Source organism: Nicotiana tomentosiformis, chromosome 2 (genome assembly GCF_000390325.3).
Source record: "Nicotiana tomentosiformis chromosome 2, ASM39032v3, whole genome shotgun sequence".
Taxonomy (NCBI): Eukaryota; Viridiplantae; Streptophyta; class Magnoliopsida; order Solanales; family Solanaceae; genus Nicotiana; species Nicotiana tomentosiformis.
Genome location: NC_090813.1, coordinates 175,492,906 through 175,510,304, shown reverse-complemented (window position 1 = coordinate 175,510,304; position 17,399 = coordinate 175,492,906). Strand labels below are relative to the sequence as shown.

The 17,399-nt window shown below is 38.9% G+C and overlaps 1 non-coding gene across 1 annotated transcript; it reads left to right on the top strand.

Annotated features, from left to right (window-relative positions):
* Positions 1-4,970: 4,970 nt before the first annotated feature.
* LOC117278212 (small nucleolar RNA R71) lies at positions 4,971-5,077 on the top strand. Its single transcript, XR_004508532.1, has one exon. It is a non-coding gene; the product is annotated as a small nucleolar RNA R71 (small nucleolar RNA).
* Positions 5,078-17,399: the final 12,322 nt, after the last annotated feature.

Genomic DNA, 17,399 nt, shown 5'->3' with positions numbered 1-17,399 from the left:
GCTCAAAAGGGTACAATCAGATCCAAAATAATGACAACACATATATAATAAAGAGAATGACAATAATATCTCAGAGAAACATCCATATTCAGCTCGTTCATAATACATAAATTTAGGCATGCTGTCAAGTTCAACAATTTAAGCCCAACACTGATAAAATATGCCAAGTACAACTAGCATGAGGAATGTTACGTCTCTGTGTCTAGTGTAATGTATCATAGTGATAATCCCAGGTACTCATACTCTCGAAGTACTCAATGTGTCTACCTCAAATTCCAACTCATCACACATAATCACTCAACACTATATGGGTGCCTGGAATCAATGCCCGTCACCAAAGCACGTGTATATGAATCACTATGCCTATGCTCACTACTGGTATGTCAAACTCTGGAGGGGCGGATCCTGTCCAATTGCTAATATAAATCCTATAAGGTATGTTGCAGCATGTAGCCCGATCCACAATAATAAGTAAGCCAATAAGTACTGCTGCGGTGCGCAACCCGATCCACAATAACAATCATAATCTGGCTATCAGGCCCAACTCAGTCATCAATCTCTCCAGTCTTATGAGCTCACTAATCTCATACTACTCAGTCCAAACAATGATAACATGATATAACAGTGAATGATAACAGAGACTAAGATATCATATGCAAAAGAATAAACTTTACTGAGTACATAGTTGCAGTTTAAGCAAATAACTCAATAGTAGAAATAACCCCAGTGGGTCCAAACAGAATAAGCACATAGCCTAAACAAGGTTTCTAACATGAATCACAACTCAATTATTCTAACACGTAGAAATCACATCGATAAAACAAGACTTGATATCAACACAGTATAAAAATCCACCCGGATTATGATTACCATGGTGCACGCCCATACGCCCATCATCTAGCATGCGCGTCACTTCAAAACAATCCACATAACACATTTTTCAAGGATTTAACTCTATAAAAATTGCCACATAACACATTTTTCCATGTATTTATACAAAGTAGGGTCTGGCCCAAACGAAATCACCTTTTCCGAGCCCAAATAAGAAAATAACTCTGTAAAAATTACACAGACGCACCGCACATGGCGATGTGCCATGCAGAGCATTAGTGGGGAAATCCAGAGAGCTATGTTCTGACAGAAAATAAAGGATTGCACAAGCGCGGTGCCGCACGCGCCACGACAGTGGGGAATTCTCAGAGTACATTTCAAATCTCAATTTTTGATGTCCAGACCTGGTCCTCGACTCCCGAACACGATCCTGGCTTAATCCCTTGGGTTTTTACTCAGCCTTCAAAGCTCCAACTAGCTCGTATTAGCTTCGCAGCATCTATGTCACTCGAAATCACTCCTACAAGGAATAAAATACACAATAAGTGCAAACCACTATCAATTAAAGCTCATACACAAGTAAAGTTCAGTGAATTAGGGTGCAATAAGAGACTAAAATATGCAATAATATCCTACCATCAACACCCCACACTTAAACTATTGCTCGTCCTCGAGCAATTAAACTACACTTCAAATAAACATGACTATTTTCAATAACTCTCATAACTCATCACACCAATAATATTTAAAATAGATTAAGCACAATACCGTAACATCCTCACCTCAAGATTTGACTCAAAAGAACCATGCATTATTTATAACCCGCTCACTTACTCTAACATAGAGGTAAATGACATTACCTTTCCTTCATGAATCAAGTGCCCTCACGCAACAATAGAGAGTAGTTCCACACACAATCGAAATTAAGAATAATTAGGAACTCAAGATAGAAAAAACTCACTCACTCTCAGAAACAATATTTATGTGCCACAAAAGACATTCCATAGGCTTGCCTATAGTGTACTACTCTACTAATTTAGCTCATTCAGTCAAGGATCAAGTATGACTTTCATTGGATGTAATGTAGGTTGCGGGATGGGTAGGATACATTTAAATACAAGAGTGACTACACATCCCTAAACACTTTAATACATATAATTTATCATTCAACCCCACACTTATGTCAAACCATAACTCCACCTTCACATCAATATACATTAACTCCCTACATCTTTAAGCATACATACATTAAGAGTCACCACTATCAAAGAATATTTTGCATAATAATACAATATTTGTTTCTCTCTTTTAATTCAAGTGGCTCTTACTTTTTCAATACAGTACACCTTTTTCCTTATTTCAATAGTTCGACTTAAAAGCCAAACCAACCACCCCACACTTCAACTTTTACAAAGTTCATACCAAATTCACGTGCCCACGAGAGGTAAGAGGTTCAAATAAATGGTCAATTCAAACAAATGGGTAAGTCTTGTAATGTGGTTGCAAAAGAAACAAGATTAAAGGCTCAGCGGGGTTAACTGCGATATATAACAATTAGGTGGGTAAAAGCATATACTGTCACAACAAAGAAATGCGTATATCAAATCCAAGACTGAATACAACTACTATTTCGCTTTGCAAATACACGGGGCAAGTTCTAGACATCAAATGCAATGTACTGAATAACACAAAACCTCACACACACATGGCACATCACTCACTCAAGATCGGACTCATCAAGACACTCTAGTCAAAGCAGTTAGGCAAAGTTAAGATCATACAATTTAAGGTACTTATACAAGAGTTAAAAACTGAGCCTAAGCGTCACAACTAAAGCACTTAATATTATCAAGGCATCATAAAGTCAAGATATATTTCTTTCCATCTAAACCATAATACAAGGTTTCCTATTCCTAATACAAATAAAAATTAATTACACTCGGTTCAAACAAAACCCTTGAAAAAGAACCGTGATACAAAGAAAAACCAAGGGGGAATTAATACACTACCTAACAAAAGAAAATCTTTTTGTTTTTTTTCCTTCGACTTTACTCCCTCAAGAAACCTGTCGAATGATATCCATCGTCGGGAAATATCAAAATTTTCAATTTTTTATGGTTTGTTTTCTATCTCTAACTACTACAACTAACAAAAAGAAAACTAAAACTAATATATATATATATATATATATATATATATATATATATATATATATATATATATACACATACATACAAATATTCCCCACCCCACACTTTAAGTTGTGGAATGTCCCCATGACACACAATTTAAAAGTATAAGGTAAAGGAAACTTCCCTGAACGTCTAGTCGGGGTCTGAGTTGAAGTCAGGCTCTATTCCTCGTGCCCGAACTAATGCACACATCTATGCCGATAGCTTCTTCTCAGTGCAACCTTCTCTTTTGATCCCTTCACTTTCCACTCAACACTCACAACTGGTTTTTCTGTTTGCACCCCCTTTTCTACATCCATCTTAGACGTCACAGTCTCCTCACCCACCCTAAGCATGAGTTTTCTCTCGTGTATATCCATTATAGCTATACCCGTTGCTAAGAATGGTCTTCTTAGGATGAGAGGGACCTCCTTGTTCTCCTCCATATTCACCATTATAAAATCCACAAGAAATACGAACTTATCCACCCGAACAAACACATCTTCCATTATCCCTCCGGTGTTATAGTCGTTTGGTCTAGCAACTGCAAAGATATTGGCACCTACCTTATCTCTCCAATATCCTTCTCCTATTTCCTGTAAATATATAGAGGTATTAAGATAATTGAGGCACTATAATCACATAAAGACTTATCAAAATTAATAGTTCCTAAAGAGCAAGGTATAGTAAAACTCCCTGGATCTCCACACTTTTGTGGGAGTTTATTTTGCAATATCGTGCTGCAATGCTTTGTGAGCTTTACCACCGAGGTCTCCTCTATTTTACTCTTCTTTGTAAGGATATCCTTCAAGAATTTAGCATAAGCAGGCATTTGTGAGTGCACTTCTGTGAATGACAAATTTACATGAACATGTTTCAGCACATCCAAATATTTCCCAAACTGCTTGTCCAGCTTTTCTCTACTCTGCTTTTGAGTGAAGGGTAAAACAGGCATATACTGGCTCTCCTCAGGTTCCTCCCTTCTTGATTTTTCTTCCTTCTTCTTCTTCTTCTTCTTATTCTTCTTCTTCTTCTTCTTCTTCTTCTTCTTCTTCTTCTTCTTCTTCTTCTTCTTCTTCTTCTTCTTCTTCTTCTTCTTCTTCTTCTTCTTCTTCTTCTCAGCTTTCATCGAGCCTTCCTTCTTCTTGTCAACATCATTCTTCAGTTGTTCCCCGCATTGCTTTGGAAGCATCACATCTTTATGGATCGGGTTGAGATCTTTCAACACTTGCCCACTTCTCAAGGTCATAACATTCACCGTCTCTTCGGGATTGTTTTCTGTATCAGCAGGGAGAGTGCCTAGAACCCTCTCAGATAATATTCTACAATCTGTCCCACTTGCTTTTCCAAATTTTTAATTGCCACCCCTTGCATTTCAAATTTCTCATCAGTTTTCACAATGATGGCCTTCATAAGATCTTCTAGAGCAAGTTGATTGGGTTGTTGAGGCTGAAACTGCTGCCTCTGTTGATTCAAAAAACTAGGAGCTCCTTGTCACTAAAATTGGGGTTGCTTTGTTGCCATGCATTTGCAACACCCCCAGATGAACTCCATGAAACATCTTGGTGCTTTTGTCCCGTTGCATTAAAATTATAGCTCCCTATAACATTCACATCCTTAGTTGAGGCTTGACACTCATGAGTAGGGTGTCCTCTTTCAGATATATCACAAGCTGCGTGAGGCTCATTTTTTATCGAGGCTAAGATTAGCTTCCGTATTTCTTTAGCCATAATATCAAGCTATACCTGCACAGATGTATTAGCATAAACCTGGTGAACACCAGTCGATCTTCTTCTATTAGCACTCTCAGAGGGCCACTGATTTGCATCTTCAGATAGCTCATCAAGAATTGTAACTATCTCCTTTGGAGTCTTCTTCATCAACAGGCCTCCAACTGCATTGCTTAATGTTCTACACGAGGCCGGTGTCAATCCATCCCAAAAGTCCCGGAGTTGCATCCAGAGTTCAATTTCGCTATGTTGACACTTTTGAACAATCTCGTTAAACCTCTCCCATGCTTCGAAAACAGTTTCCGTATCTTTCTGGCAGAAGTTATGGATTTCTCTTCTAAACTTGCCCATTTTAGTTGAGGAGAAATATTTATCAAGGAATTTTCTGGTCATCTCCTCCCAAGTTCTAATTGATCGCGTAGGATAGCTTCGAAGCCACTGTTTTGCATCATCTTTAAGATAAAAGGGAAATGTCCTTAAATACACTATATCTTGTGACACACCATTGTACTGAAAGGTGTTCATAATCTCCTCGAAGTCCATTAGATGTGTGTTTGGATCTTCGTTTGGCTTCCTTTTGAAGACACAACAATTCTAAAGGGTTTGAAGCAACCTTTGCTTCAACTCAAAATTGTTTGCTGCAATTGGAGGTGGTCTTACACTTGATAAACCTTGATTGTAGACCGGTCTAGCATAATCGCCAAATTGTTCTCTGAACTGATCTGCAATCATAGTTTGGTTTTGAGCAATTCTCCGACCCCTCTCTTCATCGTAGATAATCTGTCTTCCTCAGCATCCCATGTTGTTTTTTCTCTTCGTTGGGCTACTTCTCTCGCAGCCAAATCTACATTATCCTCACCGTTTCCGACCATAAGTTCTTTTGTTGAGGATTGCCCAACCTTTTTTGATGTCTCGGTGAGATTTCTTTCCTTTCTCAGTTGTCGTAGTTATTTTTCAGTTTCTAGCTCGTATGGTAGCACTTCCTTCGTAGAAGTTTGAGTCATGCACCAATCTTAACTTGTAACCTGCGCACAGTCAAAGAACACCAACCGTAAAAAGAGAAAAATAAAATTAGATAAAAAGAAAACAAATTCCTGAATTAGCTCTAAAAACTATTTCAAATACTATTGATTGTCAATCCGCGGCAACGACGCCAAAATTTGACGAGCTTAGAACACACACTTAAATTATGCTCGCCAATCAAATATAGTATAGTATAATATCGTATTCATAAGAATTGGATTTAAACAGTATTCTCGTAGTTTCTAGCTTGATTGCTATCCATGATGGTAACGATTGAGATTTATATGATTTCTAACTAAAATTAACTAAGATCTAAAGCAATTGACTAATGGCAATTGAAACAAGGATAAGCAAGGAAGTTATCAGTGGGAGAAAATAGAGATTGATATGATAGGTGTGAGATAATTGTTTGGGATCTAACTCTAGATAATTCATGTCTAATGTTTAAGTGATTCTTTCGAATTCACTCAATTATTAGTTCAAACGTTCAACTAAAATTTCTCTCTTGATTAATTCTTAACCTCACGAGATGAACCAATCTAAGCACGTGAAGATATGCACGAATGCACAGTGGATTGGTCTTCAGGAAAATCTCTTTCGATTATTCTCCTAACTAGGTTTAATTAATGATTCAACTAGCCTCTTTCGATTACTTAGATGAATTAATGAACTCAACCAACAATATAATTCAAAGATATCACAAGTTATGCCTCTATCGATTACATGAACAAGTGAATATAGATGCAACAATTAAATCATCCAAAAATGCTTCAATACATAAAACTAGAGTTATAATCCACAAATAATCATCAATACACCAAATCCATCGAACCCTAAAGAGAACTACTCCATATATATGGAGAAATTCATCACAAATAAAGTTAAAGTATAGCAAAACATAAATTCAATCAAAACTCGTGTCTTGAGTGAGGAATGAATGATGCAATCCTTGTGCTCGTGTTCTTCCAACTACTCCTTAGCCTCCTTAGGTCGAATATGTGTCAAAAGTCCAAACAGTAACATTTTCCATGTATTTATACCAAGAAGGGTTGGTCCTAGACGAAATCACCTTCTCCTAGCCCAAATAGGAAAATAACTCTGTAAAAATTGTACATGCACGCCGCACGGGGCGACACACCATGCGGGGCACTAGTGGGAAAATCTAGAGGGCTATGTTCTGGTAGAAAATAGAGGATTGCACAAGCGCGGCGCCCCACGCACCGCGATAATGGGGAATTCTCAGAGTACATATCAAATCTCAATGTTTGACATCCAGACTTGGTCCTCGACCCCCGAACACGATCCTGGCTTAATCTATTTGGCTTTTACTCAGATTTCAAAGATCCAACTAGCTCAAATTAGTTCTTCAATATCTACATTACTCGGAATCACTCCTACAAGGCATAAAACACACAATAAGTTCAAAACACTATCAATTAATGATAAAACACAAGTAAATTGCAGTGAATTAATTTGGGTGAAGTAAGCGACTAAAATACGAAATTATAGCCTACCATCCAGATGTCTTGGGGTGAGACAGCTTAGCCGATCAGGCTGAGATCGGACTCTGTGCTAAAAGCACGGTGGTGTTGTGATTGGATGTCTTTGGGTGAGATGGCTTAGCCAATCGGGCCGTGATCGGACTCCGTGCTAAAAACACAGTGGTATATCGGTGCTAAACATCTCCCAACCTAAAATATTGGAATTCACCTGAAACTTATCTTGCTCCTAATTTGATGCTTTTATATTGTTTGAGGCTTTCATTAACTCTATGTTGTTCCTCTTTGTACTATTACTCGATTTATTGAGAGGGTGTTTAGTCTTACATACTAATACTATTCCATATGTACTAACGTTCCTTTTGTCGGGGGTGCTACATCTCTAATGGATGCAGGTGGTTCCACAGTAGGCGGCATCGACCAGTGATAGCGGTACACCCTTTCTCCTCAGCTGACTTGGTGAGCGCCACTTCATTTCGGGGTCTTGTATTTTTTGTCATCTATGTATAGTATTTTTAGGTATAGCCGGAGCCTTTTTTCCGCCACCATCATGTTACTCTTTTATGTCCATTCAAGGCTTCGTAGACATAGTGTGGGTTGTGTTGTGGTTTTGGGAATGTAAAGCTAAAGATGTTGTATTTGTATCACATGTTTCCACCTATAAACTATGAATGTGCAATGTAATTTTTTGGGAATTCTTAAATGATGCACTAATGGTAATGAATTTTGGTATTGCTCATGTAATCTTCTCATTGTCTAACTAATGGAATACATCCTCACTTTGTTCATGGGTAAGGTCGGGTAGGAAGCATCTAGAAGACTTGCTTGACCGGGGTATCTTAATTGTCCTTCGATTCTTGCTCAAATATTTGAAGATTAACAAGGAAAACTCACTAGATCTTCACCCTAGAGGTAAGATTCTACACCCTAGCCCTTAATTTCAAAATTTATCTAAGAATGGGTAATTAGAAAGACAATTCAAGGGTATTTGAGTTGTTTATTTTGCATGCATGCGTTATCAAAGGGTGTAGGAAGATTGTGAGCTAAAAATGGTAAAGTTGTGGGATGATGGAATCCTCCATAAAAGGACCTTGAAACTTTAATGCACACCTAGTGTTTGATAAAATGCTCAAATGAGCTAGAACCAGGATCATCTTTCTAATTTTGGTTCAACTTGTTATATTTCTAAAATAGATTGAAGTTGCTAAGAATTCCGAAATATTTTAGAGTTTAAGAAAGCTCAATCGAGGTATGTTGGCTAAACTCTTCTTTAATAATTGGAACCCACAATATCCTTGTAAGTTCCAAGATATTTATTACAAATCGAGTATTTCGAATATGTTTGTGACAAAGATATATGTTCAGTTCATGTTTCAAATGCTCTTATAACATTGTATTATAAATGGAGGATGTGTTCCAAACTATGGATTGTGTATCTACATGTTATGATTCTAAGTTGTGATTTATGTGAAAATTATTATGCCAAATTGTGTAGAGATTATGATTGGGATTACACCTCCACCCGCATACATTGGAGTGAGGTGTCAATGCCGCTTTGTGTATGATTTTGGTATTGTTGTTGCACCATTGAGCGTCGGTCACGCTCCTTAAGGTTGGGGCATGACATAGATATTATCTTTACTGTTGTTTATCTTCATTTCATAATAATATTGTATTTAGAAACTTTAGTGTATGTTGGTAGAGCTTATGACTATGTACTACCGGTTCTGGGGATTATATAATACTTGTTCTGTTTTAGTTATGTTATCCCAATATTAGTTTAAATTTTATATAGTTATGATGGTTATCTCTGTTAGAACTTCTCATGTGTTAGGCTTACCTAGTCTTAAATACTAGGTGACATCATGATTCCTAAGGTGGAATTTTGGGTCATGACACATTAATAAAATACACATACGCCCATGTACACTCTCATCACCTCGTATACACGTTACTTTTCACATAATACAAATATGCAATAGAGGCCAAATCCTAAGCGGTATTCTCCCACACAAGATTAGGCAAGATGCTTACTTTAAACAAGCCAAAGAAATATTCTTAAAAGCACTTGCCTCTTTAATCAACCTCCTAATAGGGGAATCTCACAAAACCATAACTCAATAATATCAAACACGGCAATAGAAATCGATTCCAAGTAATAAAGCTCCGATCTTTATCAAAAATCAGTAAGTCAATTCAGGACCGCCTCCCGAAACCTGACAAAAGTCACAAATTCCAAACATCTATTTGAATATGAGTCCAACCATACAAGTTTCATCCGAATCTGAATCGGGGTTCAAAACCCTATTTTTTATTTTAGAAAAGTTTTTCCAAAATCCCTAATTTACCTTACTTAGATTTATCAATCAAATGCTAAATTCAAGGCTATGACCATGAATAATAATCAAACCCGAGTCAAGATTACGTACCCCAATCCAAGTAGTAAAAATCCGCTAAAGAATCGCCCAAATTTGAGCTATCAATCTCAAAATATGATAAAATAACTCAAACCCTCGAAAATAGAGTACTAAAACTATCTTCCGACTTATATACTACGCGATCGCGGGACACACATTGCGATCACAAAAGCCAAACTCTTGCCTAACTGCTGCCCCCCCTTCGCGAATGCGAATCCTAGAGGTAAACGCGATGCCTACCACTGCTGAGACTACGTAAATATGATTGCCAACCGCGAACATGAAGGCTAAAATCCTGGTAAACCCCACTCGCCTTCCCTCTATACGAACACGACGCCTAAGTCGCGAATGTGTAGGCCAGTGCCCACTAAGTTCCACAAACGTGACACACCTATTGGGAATGCGTAGAGAAAAACTACCAGTCACCAAGATCGCGTGACTTCTCCTGTGATCGCGATGAACATCAGAATACCAGAAACCAACTGCTCCAAAATAAGAGAAAATGGTCTAAAACCCATCCAAAACACACTTGAGGCCATCAAGACCCAGTTAATCACACTAACCAATCCCAAAACACAGCACACACCCATTCGAGGCCTCAAACTACATAAAATATATCAAAATCATTGCACCTCAATTCAAACCTAATGAACTAATCCATATTTTTGAACTTCAAACGTACGCCGAACATGCTTAAACAACTCAGAATTACCCCAAATTTGCACACAAGTCATAAATCACAATAGAAATCTAATCTAAGGCTCAAATCCCAAACAAACAGTGATAACTACAAAGTCAAATATGGGTCAAACCTATGAACTTCTAAACCTTTAAATTTCCAACTTTCTCCAATTAGAGCCAAATCAACATAGAAACCTCCAAATCTAAATCCGCACATATGCCTAAGTCCAAAATCACCATCCGGGTATAACAAAACTATCAAAACTCTGATTCGAGGTCAAATACAAAAAAGTCAAACTTGGTAAATACTTCCAACTTAGGCTTCCAAAGTAAGAACTAGGTGTTCCAATTCAATCCAAAACCTTCCTGAAATAAAAACAACCATCCCTGCAAGTCACACAACCAAAAATAGGCATATAAGAGGCATCAAATAGGGAAATGCGAGCTTAATTGCAGAAAATGACCGGCCAGGTCGTTACATTCTCCCCCTCTTAAACAAACATTCATTTTCTAACGAGTTTAGAATCATGCTTGGGATATAAAAGGATGAGGGTATCTGCTTTGTATATCATGCACAATCTTCCAAGTCATCTCCTTGACTAATTGCCCCCTACACTAACCCTTCACCAATGCAATGTTCCTTGACTTCAGCTTTCCAACCTACCTGTCTGTAAGACCCCGTAAAAGTTTACCTATGACCCGGGGTTTCGTGGTGCCAAAGTAGGCTTATGTGTTGGCAATGGTAAGGATTCTTCGTAAGTGGTAGGAATTTGTGGACTTTGTAGAGATGATCAATATAGACTTTGTGGTAGGACTACCTCACACTCCTCGCAAGTCCGATTCGATTTGGGTAATTGTGGACCGCCTCACGAAATCAGCACACTTCTTACTCGTTAAGGCTACCGACATAGAAGAACAGTACCATCGGTTGTATATCAAGGAAATAGTTAGGTTGCATGCCACTCCAGTTTCTATTATATCAGATCGGGGGGCACAGTTCCCAGCTAAGTTTTGGAAGAAATTTCAGCAAGGCTTGGGCACTCAAGTGAATCTTAGTACAACTTTCCATCCACATACCGACGGGCAAGCAGAGCAAGCTATTCAGACGCTCGAGGATATGTTGCGCGCTTGTGTTCTTGACGCGAGGGGTAGCTGGGATGATCATTTGCTGCTCATAAAGTTTGCCTACAACAACAGTTATCATGCTAGCATTCAGATGGCACCGTTCGAGGCTTTATATTATAGTATATGTAGATCTCCCATTGGATGATTCGAGATTAGGGAAGCAGAGTTGATAGGGCCAGACCTCATGCATCAGATTATGGAAAATAAAGGGCATTTTCTGCAGTACATTCTACGGTCCCAGAACTGATCCACGGACTGCATATCTGCCGCAGACCGAGGCAGAAATTCGGGCAAACTTTTTGGACAATTATGCAATCTATTATGCAGCCGCACAATCATTTTGCTGGCCGCATAACCCCTCGTACATCCAATACAAAATAATTTTGGAGGGACGTTCTGAGGCGCATTATGCGACCGCAGAACATGTCTACACACCACAGACCGATCGCAGAGTGAGGCAGGGGTGTCCAGTTCCGGAGGGCCATTATGCGGTCGCATATGAGACCGCAGACCTGCGTCGGGGCTTCATTGTTTCTAATTTTTGAACCAGACCCTATTCTTATAAAATAACCTTGGGGATCATTTTAAAAGGGAAAACATATATTCTAGAGAGAGTTGTTTATTCTAGAGAGGGTAATAAGCCAAGAAATTATTAGGTGTAGGACTTGTTTATTTATACATGCATGTACCATCAAGGGTAGTGGGAAGATTGTTGAGCTCTTTTGGGTGAACTTTGGGTAGTGGGGTGAAAGAATCCACTATAGAAGGACCTTGAAACCTTAATGCACACCTAGTGTTTGATAAAAATGCTCAAGTGAGCTAGAACTATGAACTCCTTCCTAATTTGTTTTCAATTTTGCTATATCTCTAAATTGATCGAAGTGGCTAAGATTTCTGAAACATTGTAGTAATTTAAAAAGCTCGAGGCAAGGTATGTTGGCTAAACGTATCTCTTAAAATTGAATTCCCACGATGATCATGTAAGTCCCAAGTTGTCCATTATGAATTGACTTTTCTAAATAAGTTTGGTATCGGATGATGTGTGTGTGTGTGTGTGTGTGTATATATATATATATATATATATATATATATATATATATATATATATGAATATGTTCAAAGTGTGTTCCGGAATATTCTTATCATATTGTGCTATTATTCGGGATAGTATTTGAAGTATGAGTATGTATTAAAATATTGTGACTTCAAGTCAAGTCCAAATGAAAGTGATCACACCAAATTGTATAATAAATCACATGTGCCTAAGACCCTAATTTGCTCATGTATGTATTTAAAATCGTAATTTGAAAGGCCTTGTTGTTTATGATGTTTGAAAGTGAAATAGTGAGCATGAATTATAAAGTACGACCAATGTGCCAAGAATTATATTGCGTTATGTCCAATGATGCCAACAAAATGGATGACATGTAAAAGAATATGAATTGAGTGGTAAATACTTTTAATAATAAATGCCTTGGGAGTATCATTTAGCCACCGAGGAAGGGTAGGTCGGAACAACCTAACCCCGAAATGACATGTGTCGGTGTAGGAGTGATTGAGGGGTAAATCCCCGTGTTAATGTGATGAGACTGTTTCCCCTTATATGGGATGAGATTGGTGTGTTGAGATGTTTCCCCTTAAATGGGATGAGATTATTACTACTGATATGTGATGTGATGTCGACCCATACGGCATTATGGTGAGATAGCTTAGCCGATCGGGCTTAGATCGAATGCCATGCCACACATATGGTGGTATTGTGAGTGTATGTCTCGGGATGAGACGGCTTAGCCGGTCGGGCTGGGATCGAACTCTGTGCTAAAACACAGTGCTGTATCGGTGCTAAAGATCTCCCAACTTAAATTATGGAAACCTATTTGAAATTTACCTTTCCCCTAACTTGACACCTTGATACTATTTAAGTCTCTTATTGATTTCATGTTTTATTCTCCGTTTACTATTGCTCATTCTATTGAGAGGGTGTTTAGTTTTACATACTAGTACTATTCCATATGTATTAACGTCCCTTTTTACCGGGGGCGCTGCATCTTTAATGGATGCCAGTGGTTCCATAGTAGGTGGTATTGATCAATGATAGCAGCACACCCTCTCCTCAGCTGATTTGGTGAGCCCCACTTCATTTCGGGGTCATGTATCTTTTATCCTTCTTACATAGCGTTTTGAGGTATAGCCAGGGCCTTGTTGCCGGCACTGTCATAACACTCTTTTGTTCATGATAAAGGCTCCGTAGACATAGTGTGGGTTGTATCTAATTTTGGAAAGTTTAAACTAAAAATGTTGTAATTGTATCATCTGTTCCACTTTCACTATGATTGTACAATGCACTATTCCGGAGACTTGTTAATCTCGTAACTAATTGAAATAAACTAGTGTTTTCACATGACCTCTTACTGTCTAATTAATGAAATATATTCTTCTCTTTATTCATGGGTGATTTGGGTAAAAGGTATTGTAAAGGCTTGCTTGACGGGGTATCTCGGTTGAGTGCCGGTTGCGCTCCCCGAGGTCGGTGCGTGACACTGTCCATAATGGCTACCGACTCCTCAATATAAGTCAAATCCTTGTCCAACTTATCGAGCTAAAGTCTAACACATATGATGGATTCTTATAGTACTTTCTAAGCATGGAAATATGAAACACCCAATGAACTCCCGATAAGTTGAGTGGTAGAGCAAGTCTGTAAGCCACCTCACCAACTCTCTCTAGAACCACAAAAGAACCAATATATCGAGGGATCAACTTGCCCTTCTTCCCGAACCTCATCACACCCTTCATGGTAAAAATTCTTAGTAGAACCTTTTCACCCACCATGAATTCCACTTCATGAGCCTTCCGATCAGCATAACTCTTTTGTATGGACTGCACTATATGAAGTCTCTCCTGAATCAATTTCACCTTCTCCAAAGCATGTCAAACCAAGTTAGTGCTCCAGAACCTAGCCTACCCAGGCTCAAACCAATCAACTGGAGAACAACATCGCCTGTCATATATGGCCTCATAAGGATCCATCTGGATGCTCGACTAGTAGATATTTTTGTAGGCAAACTCTGTTAGCGGTAGGAATTGATCCCACTGGTCCCTGAAATCAATGGCACAGGCTCACAACATGTGGCCCAAGACCTTAATAGTATGCTCAGACTATTCGTCCATTTGGGGATAACATGTCATACTCAGCACAACTTTTGTACCCAACTCTCGCTGCACGACTATCCATGTAAACTGATTGCCTTGATCCGAAATAATAGATACAAGCACACCATGCTAGCGAACAAACTCTCCAAGATAAATCTGATCCAGTTTCCTTGAAGTATTGGTAGTTATGAGTGGAATGAAATGCGCAGACATGGTTAGTTTATCCATAATTACCCACAAAACATCAAATCTCTTCAAGGTCCGTGGCAACCCAACCACAAAATCTATAGTGATATGCTCCCACTTCCACTATGGTATTTCTAGTCTCTGAAGTAACCTACCATGTCTCTGATGCCCATAGTTAATATGCTGATAGTTCAAACACCTGCAACATACCCAACAATATATTTCTTCATCCTTCGCCATAAATAATGTTGCTTCAAACTATGGTACATCTTCGTGGCACACGGAGGAATGGAATATCGCGAACTATGGGCCTCCTCAAGAATCAACTCCCGTAACCCATTGATATTAAGCACACAAATCCTACCCTGAAGCCGCAATACACCATCATTACTATACTGCAACGTGTCCTAAGGACAAAAAAATGGGGATTATCATACTGACGTGCCCTGATGTGCTAAAACAAGGATGAGCGTGATACAACACAAGGAAACACTCTGCTAGACTCCGAAATATCCAACATCACGAACTTGTTGGCCAAAGCCTAAACATCCAAAGCTATCGGTATCTCCCCGACTGGAATAAAAGAAAGACTTCCAATTCTCTTTGCCTTCTGACTCAAAGCATCAGCCACTATATTGGCCTTCCCCAAATTATAAAGAATGGTGAGATCATAGCCGTTCAAAATCTCCAACCACCTCCATTGCCTCAAGTTCAAATTCTTCTGCTTGAATAGGTGATAAAGACTCATGTGATTCATATGCACCTCACAAGACACCCTATAAAGATAATACCTCCAAATCTTGATCACTTGTACAGTAGCTGCCAATTCCATATTATGCACTGGTTAGTTCTTCTCATGGGGCTTCAACTGACGCAAAGCATAAGTAATCACCCTACCATCCTGCATCAATACACACCCAATGACAACCTATGAAGCATCACAGTGGACTATATATGAACTTAATCTCGAAGACTAAACCTGAACTGAAGCTATAGTCAATGTAGTCTTGAGCTTCTGAAAGCTCTCCTCACACTCGTAAGACCACCTGAATAGGGAACCTTTCTGAGTGAACTTTGTTAATAGAGCTATAATAGACGAGAAACCCTCCATGAAGTAACGATAACACCAGTGAAACCTAGAAAACTCTGGAACTCAGTAGGCAGAGAAGGTTTGGGTCAACTTTGAATTGCCTTAATTTTCTTCAAATCCACCCGAATCCCTTCACCTGACACCACATGGCCCAATAGTGCCACCGAGTCTAACCAGAACTCGCACTTAGAGAACATAGAATATAGCTTCTTCTCCCTCAAAGTCGGGAGCAAAATCCCGAAGTGCTGCTCATGATCCCCAGGACTATGAGATTACACCAATATATCATCATTGAACACAGTAACAAAGGAATCCAAATAAGGCTGAAACACGTTGTTCATCAAGTGCATGAAAGCTACTATATCATTGGTTAGCCCAAAAGACATCAGTAAAATCTTATAATGCCCATAACGGGTCTTGAGACCGTCCTAGGCATATCTCAAGCCCTGATTTTTAACTAATGGTACCCCGCTCTCAAATTAATCTTTGAGAATACCCTAGCACCCTGAAGTTGGTCCAATAAATCATCAATACATGATAGTGGATACTTGTTCTTGATAGTAAGTTTTTTCAATTGCCTGTAGTCAATCCACATCCTCATGGAACCGTCCTTCTTCTTCATAAATAGTACCGGAGTACCCCAATGTGAAACACTAATCATGATGAACCCTTTATCTAGTAATTCCTGCAATTGTTCCTTTAATTACTTCAACTCGGCTGAAGCCATGCGGTATGATAGAATAGATATAGGTTGAGTAACCATTACCAAATAAATACCAAAATCAATATCCCTCGGGTGGCATGCCCGGTAGGTCTTCAGAGAAAACATCTAAAAACTCTCTCACCACAGGGATTGAATCAACCATGGGTGTATTAGTACTCACATCTCTAGCAAATGCTAGGTACCGAAGCACCCCTTCTGAACCATCCATTGAGCCTTCAAAAAATATACTACTCTACTAGGAATATGACCCAAGGAACTTCTCCACTCTAATCTCGAAAATCGCGGCATAGCCCACGTCATAGTCTTAGCGTTCCAATCAAGAATATCATGATTCGAAGTTAACCATTACATGTCCAAGATTACATCAAAATCCACTATATTAAGCAACAGAATATCAACCTTGTCTCATAGCCCCCTATAGTGACCAAATAAGAATGACAACTATGGTCCACCATAATAGAATCCACAACGGGTGCGGACACATAAATTGGAGTATCCGAATAATCATGAGACATATCCAAATATGAAGTAAAGTATCATGACACATATAAATAAGTACAATCCGGATCAAATAAAACTGATGCATCATTATGACCGACCGGAACAATACCTGTAATGATAGCATCTGGTGCAACAGCTTCGGTCCTACAAAGGAAAGCATAACAATGGGTCTGGCCTCCCCCTTTAGGACCTCCTTTACCAACATGTCCTCCACCTCTAGCTGGCTGTGCAGGTGGAGTAGCAACTTGAGTGGAATATATAGCCTGAG